We start from the raw sequence: 10,006 nt of genomic DNA on the forward strand, positions 1-10,006 counted from the left end.
TATGCGATTCTAATGGGAATGTTAGCTTGCCTTGCTGATCCGCTTCAATAATTAGCATTCGTAGCGTGCTGCAGATGTCCTTAATAATCCTTAGATGTGCCCCAAATCTTGGGTTAACAAATCCCAGGATGTACTGTGCAACCCATGTTGGCCAACACGTTTTGAAGGCATGGCTTGTTATGCCCAGATTTCCTTGGCTCCCTTCTGAAATACGGGGGAAAGTTCTGTTGATGCACATCTGGATCCCAGTTTAAACAGGCAGGAGTTGGAAGCTGTCACTCAAAACATGACCTCTTGTAGGTGACAGCCTTTAGGCCAGGGATCTGCAACCTTGACAACATTTTAAGACTTGTGGACTTCAGCTCCCAGAATTCCTCAGCCAGCATAGCTGGCTGAGGAATTCTGGGAGCTGAAGTCCACAAGTCTTAAAAGTTGTCAAGGTTGCAGACCCCTGCTTTAGGCTAAAGGGAGACGCAGAAGTGTCTGTTTAACGTTGGACTGAAGCTTGCATGATCAGAGTCACATCTGGATGGGCGTGAGAAGTACGATGGTGCCAAGTGTTTGTTTTTGGTGACGTGACAGGCTACTAGAAGAGACATTTCCCCATCTACTCTTCTAGAACATAGAATAGGGTTGGAAGAGACCTCAGAGGTCTTCTAGTCCAACCCTTGCTCAAGCTAGAGACAAAGGTCTGTTCAATCTCTTCTTAAAACGCTCCAGTGATGGAGCACCCACAACTCCAGGCGTCAAGCTGTTCCATTAATTGTTCTCACTATCAGAAAATTTCTCCTTCTAGGTTGGATCCCTCTTTAACAACCTTCCATCTTTTACTCCTTGTCCTGCCCTCTGTGCTTTAATGCCCCTGAGATCGTCTACTGTCCTAATTTATCACTGTCTTCTTTTGGACTTTACAAACAAGCTTGGACAGTCACTTGCCTTTTCTGAAAACAAACAAAAAAAACCTTGCAAGCTGATGTGAGATCCAGAGGCATTGTCTCAAATCAAGATGTCTTTGTAGACAAGACATTTTGCGATACATTCCCATCTATGGAATTGAAGAAGATTGACGGGCACATTGACCGCTATGCATATTATGGAACTTCTTTAGGCTGCTTTGTTACTCTTTGTGTTAACCTTTTTTAATGCAACACCTACGCCAGCCTAGGCTGATCATGTAAAATGCTACATTCTCATTAGCACGGGAGCAGAAAACCCACCAGAAATTGTAGTCCTGTAATATATCTGTGGAAGTTGGACCATAAGAAAGGCTGAGCGCCAAAGAATTGAGGCCTTGGAACTACGGTGCTGGAGAAGACTCCTGCGAGTCCCCTGGACTGCAAGGCGATCAAAGCAGTCAGTCCTAGAGGAGATCAACCCCGACTGCTCTTTAGAAGGCCAGATCCTGAAGCTGAAACTCAAGTACTTTGGCCACCTAATGAGAAGGAAGGACTCACTGGAGAAGGGCCTAATGCTGGGAAAGATGGAGGGCAAGAGAAGAAGGGGATGACAGAGAAGGAGATGGCTAGATGGAGTCACTGAAGCAGTAGGCGTGAGCTTCAATGGACTCCAGAAGATGGTAGAGGACAGGAAGGCCTGGAGGAACGTTGTCCATGGGGTCGCGATGGGTCGGACACGACTTCGCAACTAACAACAACAAGATATCTGGAGAGCTAGTTTGGTGTTGTGGAGGCACCAAACCAGAAAACTGGCCGATCATGAATTCTAAACCTGCCTAAGACATGAAGCCAGCTGTGTGGCCTTGGACCGGAGCCTCTCAGCCCTAGGAAGAAGCAGACTAGGGCAAACCACTTCGGAAATCTTACCAAGGTTTGTCCAGGCAGTCACCAAAAGTCAAGGCTGACTCAAAGACACCATTTAAAAATAAATCAGAAAGTAATTTCTGCCAAGCCAGTGACATGGAGATGTTCATATAGAGAAGGGGGTTGGACTAGAAGACCTCCAAGGTCCCTTCCAGCCCTGATTGTATGTACTGTAGTCACCAGGAGTCAAAGCTGACTTGACTATTTCGATGTTGGGCTTCAAAAATAGGGTTTTACCTCCTGCTACTGCTTGGGAGGAGATAATAATAATAATAATAATAATAATAATAATAATAGTAATAGTAATAGTAATAGTAATAATAGTAATAATAGTAATAATAGTAATAGTAATAGTAATAAAGTTGGAAGGTACCTTGGAGGTCATCTAGTCCAACCCCCTGCTCAGGCAGGAAATCCTATACCATTTCGGACAAATGGCTGTCCAGTCTCTTCTTAAAAACTTCCAGTGTTGGCACATTCACCGCTTCTGGAGGCCAGTTGTTCCACTGGTTAATTGTTCCAACTGTCAGGAAGTTTCTCCTTAGTTCTAGGTTGCTTCTCTCCTTGATTAGTTTTCATCCATTGCTTCTTCTCCTGCCTTCTGGTGCTTTGGAGAATAGCTTGACTCCCTCTTCTTTGGGGCAGCCCCTGAGATACTGGAACACTGCTATCATGTCCCCCCTCGTCCTTCTCTTCGTTAAACTAGACATACCCAATTCCAGCAGCCGTTCCTTATATGCTTCAGCCTCCAGTCCCCTAATCATCTTTGTTGCTCTTCTCTGTACTCTTTCTAGAGTCTCAACATCTTTTTTACATTGTGGTGACCAAAACTGGATGCAATATTCCAAGTGTGGCCTTACCAAGGCATTGTAGAGTGGTATTAATACTTCACGTGCAGCCTAGCACTATGTTGGCCCTTTTGGCAGCTGCAGCACACTGCTGGCTCCTATTTAAGTGATTGTCCACTAGGATTCCGAGGTCCCTCTCACAGTTACTACTATTGAGCATAAATAACATCTGCTTTGGGTTTGTCCTGGAATCGTGTGAAATGATGGTGATAACAATGTCTTACTTGCCACTGCAATTTACAGCAGGAAACAAGGAGTGGTTTTCCTTCCTTTCCCAAAGATGCTTAAACCTGTATCAAAGCTGCTCACTTCCTGCTCTCCATCATGACATTTCTGTCCAAAGTGTGTGGGGGAGGCATTACCCTTTCAATATATATATATCTATATATATATCTAATGTAGGGTTTTTTTCTTATGTGTTTGAGTAGGCGATGAAGCAAAAAAAAAGAACCATCTTTGAGGTCTGTTTTGAAAATTCTGACAAGTTTATGGAATGTAGAATGTAGTGAGTTAATGATGAAGAGCTAAAAATACCAACCGCCAACCATTTATTTTTATGGATTTTATTCCCCAAAGCTCTAGTAGCTGGCATACACAATTACTCTAAATTAAAACTGGAGAACTCACTTCTCCCATAAACACAAAAGATTAATCTGGGTGATTTTTAAAAAAGCTTTAATAACACGCTCTTCTTAGACTTCTGGGGTCTGTGAAAAGGAAGAGTGTCCATCTTGCTGTAAGACAGGGGTCTTCAAACTTGGCCCTTTTATGACTTGTGGACTTCAACTCCCAGAATTCCTCAGCCAGGCGTGCCTGACTTAAGTGGTTGGACTTAACTAAGACTTAAAGAACAACCTGCCTCCAGAAGCGGTGAATGCTCCAACCCTGGAAGTTTTTAAGAAGAGACTGGACAACTATTTGTCTGAAATGGTATAGGGTTTCCTGCCTGAGCAGGGAGTTGGACTAGATGACCTCCAAGGTTCCTTCCAACTATTATTATTGTTGTTGTTGTTGTTGTTGTTGTTGTTGTTGTTGTTATTATTATTATTATTATTATTATTATTATTATTATTATTATTATTATTATTATTATTATTATTATTATCTGTGTTGTGTGTGTGTGTGTATGAAATCTGTTACTAGAACCTGTGGCAAGCTCATTTCATCTGCTCACCCCCCACCACTTCTATTTAAAAAAGGCACCATGTAGCCACTGTTGAGTCAGACATAAAAAGAAGAGGAAAAAATAGCAAGAATCGTGAGTGACAGTCATTAAAAGCTCTGGAACTAAATATATTGCTGCAGCAAAAGAAAATAAGTTGCAGGTTTATGAAGTTTTCTAAAAGGATGAGTTGTCAAGAAGCAAGGCAGCCTTAGAAGAAAAGAGATATTAAAGCAGGGGGGTCTTCAAACTTGGCCCTTTTATGACTTGTGGACTTCAACTCCCAGAAGAATTATTATTATTATTATTATTATTATTATTATTATTATTATTATTATTATTATTATTATTATTATTATTATTATTATTATTATTATTCATCACACAGTCAGCCAGATGTTCAGATTGGATTTGGCATTTTTGTCTACCTATCGAGTCCTTCCCAAGGACCTCTGATAGGCAGATATGGATGCTTGATGATATTACAGATATCGTCGCAGGATGGAAGCAGTTCCTAGTAAGGCCGCCTTTTGCAATTGACTAATGGTGAATTTGTCAATGCCAATGATGGTGTTCAAGTGGTGCTCCAGTTGTTTTGGGATTGCACCCAAGGCACCTATTACTATTGGTACTACCCTTGCTTGCCTTTGTCACAGTCTATTTCTATTTGTAGGTCTTTGTATTTTGTTATCTTCTCCAGTTCTTTCTCGTCTATTCTGCTGTCTCCAGGCACTGCCACGTCCACTATCCAGACTTTTTTGTCTTTCTTATCAACAATTGTTAAGTCCGGGGTGTTATGTTGCAGGTGCTTGTCTGTTTGAATTCTGAAATCCCAGAGCAGTTTAACTTTATCATTTTCTATGATTTTCTCTATTTTATGATCCCACCAGTTCTTGCTTACAGGCAAATGATATTTCTTGCAGATCTTCCAGTGGACCATTGTTGCTACTTTGTCATGACGCTACTTGTAGTCAGTTTGTGCGATCTTCTTGCAGCAGCTTACCAGGTGGTCCACTGTTTCTTCAGCTTCTTTGCATAGGTGGCACTTATTGTCTGTTGCTGTCTTCTCAGTTTTGACTTTATATGCATTTGTCCTTAAGGTTTGGTCTTGTGCAGCCAGAATTAGTCCCTTGGTCTCTTTCTTCAACTTTCCTGCTCTTAGCCATTGCCAGGTCTTGTTATTATCTGCTTTCCCAGATATTTTTTTAATGTACTGGCCATGTAGTGCTTTGTCTTCCCATGCCTCTATTCTGTTCTTCATTTGGTCTTTCTTGTAGGCCAGTTTGGTCTCTCCAGTAGTCAGTAAGCCTTCCTGATATACTAATTTCAGTGCATCTTCATCACTGTCCTTCAGATATTCTTCCAAAGCCATTTTTTCTTCTTCAACCATCTGATGTACTTGCAGCATTCCACGTCCACCTATTTGCCTTGGGAGATAGAGTCTGTCAATGTCACTCCGTGGATGAAGGGCATGATTCATTGTCATTATTTTTCTGGTCTTCCTATCCATTGCTTTTAGTTCTGCTTGTTGTTGTTGTTGTTATTATTATTATTGGTAGAGATGATATAGAGATAGAAATAGAGATAGAATTGTTAGTCAATAGTCTGCCTATTGAGGAGTGTACTGCAATTTTGTTTTTCATGATTTTTGTCCTTTAGTTATTAAATCACCCTATTTCATGTTTCAGATGTGGAGAACAACATAGCATTATATGGAATATCAGTTTTGGGGCACTTAGGATAACATTTAAAGCAAAGTTGTGTCATGTTCCTACAAACTTCTAGAGGCTGCGGGATATTTTTTATTGCTCTCTGAAGACAACAGGAAGGTTAAAATACCAGAACAACGTTTCTGTGTGCAATGACAGTGCCCATCTCTGACAAGCTGCTGTTCAAAGTTGACCTCTGGGCTTCATCACCAGCTGCGTCTCCCTACTTTGGCCCTTGAAAATCTTCGGCAAGCATCCGCCTCTTTCAACAGCTGCCCCATCCTGACCTTCCTCCTTCTCCTTCTCAATCTGGAACCTAAGCTAAAGAGAACAGGAATGGTAAACCAACGTATCCAACCATTGGGTAACAATGGGGAACATTTTGGTCACCACGATATAAAAAAGATGTTGAGATCCTAAGGAGTGCAGAGAACAGCAACAAAGATGATTAGGGGGCTGTAGGCTAAAACATATAAAGAACGGTTGCAGGAATTGGGTACGTCTCATTTAATGAAAAGAAAGACTTTGGGTGATATGATAGCAGTGTTCCAATATCTAAGATGCTGCCACAAAGAGGAGGAGGGGTCAGCCTTTTCTTCAAAGCACCTGAAGGTAGGACAAGAAGCAACGGATGGAAACTGATCAAGGAGAGAAGCAACCTGGAACTAAGGAGAAATTTCCTGACAGTGAGCACAATTAACCAGTGGAACAACTTGTCTCCAGAAGTTGTGAATGCTCCAACACTGGAAGTTTTTAAGAAGAGATTGGACAGCCATTTGTCTGAAAAGATGTAAGGTCTCCTGCTTCATGAAGGGGTTGGACTAGAAGACCTCCAAGGTCTTTTCCATTATTCTGTTAACAAGCTGGAGAAGAGCCACTACACTCAGCAAATTCTCCCTTCAAACTCAACAGATTGATGATGGTGCAGAGTTCAAAGATGAAGGCATAAGAAATCATTGAAAAGTGCTTCAGAAAATATTAATATGTATTACGTGAAGTTTCTTTGCAAAAGAGACAGAAATGCAGTCAAGGGATTAAAGTGTAGAAAGTTTCACAGATGAGTTCAGGGTAATCTTAGTTTTGGAATAAGAGCTCTCAAACAAGGGCCAAGAAGAGAGAGACTCGCTTTGCAACTCCCTAAAAACATGATTACTGTAGACCAGGGGTGTCCAACCGTTGGCAACTTCAAGACTTGTGGACTTCAAATCCCAGAATTCGCCAGTCCCAACCACTTAACTGCTGGAAATCCACCTACTTCTAATGAGACTCTCCAAACTCTTTCACCCATTTATTCTATTTAGCAAACGGTCTTGGTAGCAGGAAAATGGTTCCAAGTATTGGGGTCAGCAAAGGAGGTCCAAAAAAGTCAAGAAGGTGGTTGCGACTCTGTGTTTGAAGTTCACTGTTTGTGCAAGACACACATGATAAAGAGGCACGATTTTAATCATGCAGTTATGGTCACCATATTGATTTTTTTGGGATACACAGACATAGCCCTCTTGCAGATGCTCCTGCTTGCAACTAAATAATAGTCCTACAGAGGAGAGAGAGAGAGAGAGAGAGAGAGAGAGAGAGAGAATTTTTACATTTGATACCTCAAAAAGGGTCAGAAGGAATTTTTACTTGTCCAGGCTGTCCTTAAAAATATCAGTTCTATCCCTTTCCCTATTCCTCTTCTTGTTTTTTGAGGTTCCATTTTTGAGTTTTCCATTTCTGAGTTATCCGGGTTTAATGCTCAGAATGTTTGCTAGATGGCAATGATAATTAGAAAGTAAGGGCCAAATTTCCCAAGAGACGTGTGCTTATGAGGCAAGCTGTGGCTGAAGCAATCTCTGCTTATTGATTGATGGAGCAAGTGAAGGAGTCAGATAATTTGCAGTGCCGCATGGCCATGGGTCTCTTCAAGGAAGAGTCTCATAATCAGCTTTGGGATGTCAGACAACGGCGAGAGAAAGGTCAGGTCCATCTGCAACATCATGGAACTACTCATGACCATTAGAGATGGATCGCTGGTTTCTGTCTTGGAAATTAGAAATCAAGTTCAACCAATGCCAGGAGCAGTTGAGGCCAAGGGCCGTGATGTCGTTCCTGCATTCTTCGCTTGCATCAGCCCTGCCTCAGCTTGCACTTTCAAGTAAAAAAATGACCCTTGGCTCCCTTTGTTGCAAAAGATACAGTTTTATTAGAAGTCAGGGGAATTGCAGTAAAGCAAAGCCAGAACTAGAAATAAGGAGAAATTTTCTGACCGTGAGAACAATCAACCGATGGAACAATTTGCTTCCAGAAGTTGTGGGTGCTTCATCACTGCAGGCTTTCAAGAAGAGACTGGACTGCCATCTGTCAGAAATGGTGTTGGGTCTCCTGCTTAAGCAGGGGGTTGGACTAGATGACCCACAACAGTGGTTCTCAACCTTTTTAATGCCGCGACCCCAACCGGTCGTAAGTCGAGGACTAAACCGGTCGTAAGTCGAGGACTAAACCGGTCGTAAGTTGAGGACTACCCAACCGGTCGTAAGTCGAGGACTTTCCCTGCCCGGGAGCGCCGCGCATGCGTGGTTCCGCCCCCTGCGCCGGCCGAGGCGTAGCTGGCAAGCGGCAGAGACGGAGCAGGCCGACCACCAGCTGGCCCAGCCCAAGGGAGGTAAGGCACCCGCCGGAAAAGGGGAAACAAATGGCGGACAGCCTTGCTTGGCGACCCCCATGAAATGGTCGATCGACCCCAAATGGGGTCCCAACCCACAGGTTGAGAACCACTGACCTACAAGGTCCCTTCCAACTCTGTTATTCTATTCTAACTGAAATTTGTGCATCAATTCCCAAAATGTGAAAACGTTTCCCCTGCTTAGCCCCTTCCCATTGCTGGCCCCTCTCCCATCTTCCAATCCATCTCCAAGAAAATGATTTTGAAATGGCCACCTGATTGTAGGCCGGCTGGCAATTGCATTCTTCTCTTTGTAAGGTGACCTTGAAAGATGATGTATCGTTGGTCTTTAATGCCAGATAAGCTGTCAAGAATGTATAAAAATACTTCAATTGAATGTTGGAAATGCAAATGTAAAGAAGGGCCCTTTTTATCACTTATGGCGGACATTTGATAAAGGAAAGAAATATTGGAGTAGGATTCACATCTTAATACAGAAGATTCTCAAAGTGAATATAAAGATAAAGCCTAAAATTTTTCTTCTGGGTTTAATGGAAAAAGCCTTGGGGGAAAAGATTGGAACTTTGATGTTTTCTACAGGCAGGATTTTGAAGAGGCAGAGGAACAAAAGATCAAATTGCCAACATACGCTGGATCATGGAGAAAGCTAGGGAGTTCCAGAAAAACATCTACTTCTGCTTCATTGACTATGCTAAAGCCTTTGATTGTGTGGATCACAATAAATTGTGGCAAGTTCTTAAAGAGATGGGAGTACCAGACCATCTTATTTGTCTCTTGAGAAATCTATATGCGGGTCAAGAAGCAACAGTGAGAACTGGACATGGAACCACTGATTGGTTCAAAATTGGGAAAAGAGTCCGGCAAGGCTGTATTCTGTTGCCTTGCCTATCAACTTATATGCAGAGCACATCATGAGAAAGGCAGGGCTAGATGGATCAAAAGTTGGAATTAAGATTGCGGGGAGAAATATCAACAACCTAAGATATGCAGATGATACCACTCTAATGGCAGAAAGTAAAGAGGAACTAAAGAGCCTCTTGATGTGGGTGAAGGAGGAGAGTGCAAAAGTGGGCTTGAAACTCAACATTAAGAAAACCAAGAACATGGCATCCGGCCCTCTCAATTCCTGGCAAATAGATGGGGAAGAAATAGAGATAGTGACAGATTTTATCTTCCTGGGCTCCAAGATCCCCTCAGATGGGGACTGCAGCCAAGAAATTAAAAGACCCTTGCTCCTGGGGAGGAAAGCTATGGCAAATCTAGAAAGCATACTAAAAAACAGAGACATCACCCTGCCAACAAAAGTGTGTATAGTCAAGGCCATGGTTTTCCCAGTTGCAATATATGGCTGTGAAAGTTGGACCAGAAGAAAGGCTGAGCGCCAAAGAATGGAGGCCTTTGAACTCTGGTGCTGGAGAAGACTCCTGCGATCCCTTGGATTGCAAGGCGATCAAACCTGTCAGTCCTAGAGGAGATCAACCCCTTTAGAAGGCCAGATCCTGAAATTGAAACTCAAGTACTTTGGCCACCTAATGAGAAGGAAGGACTCGCTGGAGAAGAGCCTGATGCTGGGAAAGATTGAGGGCCATAGAAGAAGGGGACGGCAGAGAATGAGGTGAACTTTGATTTTGGATTTTACCGATTAGATAGGCTTATTGTTATAGAAATGGCTAGTTTATACTATTATACTATTTGAGTGACTAAGCGCAATTATCTGTTTAGCAGGCACGTAGATTTATGTAATTGACTAAGCCATCTGTTCCCCAATGAAATTAGCATAATCATAATCACCAAACTACTATCAT

This window comes from Protobothrops mucrosquamatus, unplaced genomic scaffold (genome assembly GCF_001527695.2).
Source record: "Protobothrops mucrosquamatus isolate PMUCROS unplaced genomic scaffold, P.Mucros_1.0 scaffold19, whole genome shotgun sequence".
Taxonomy (NCBI): Eukaryota; Metazoa; Chordata; class Lepidosauria; order Squamata; family Viperidae; genus Protobothrops; species Protobothrops mucrosquamatus.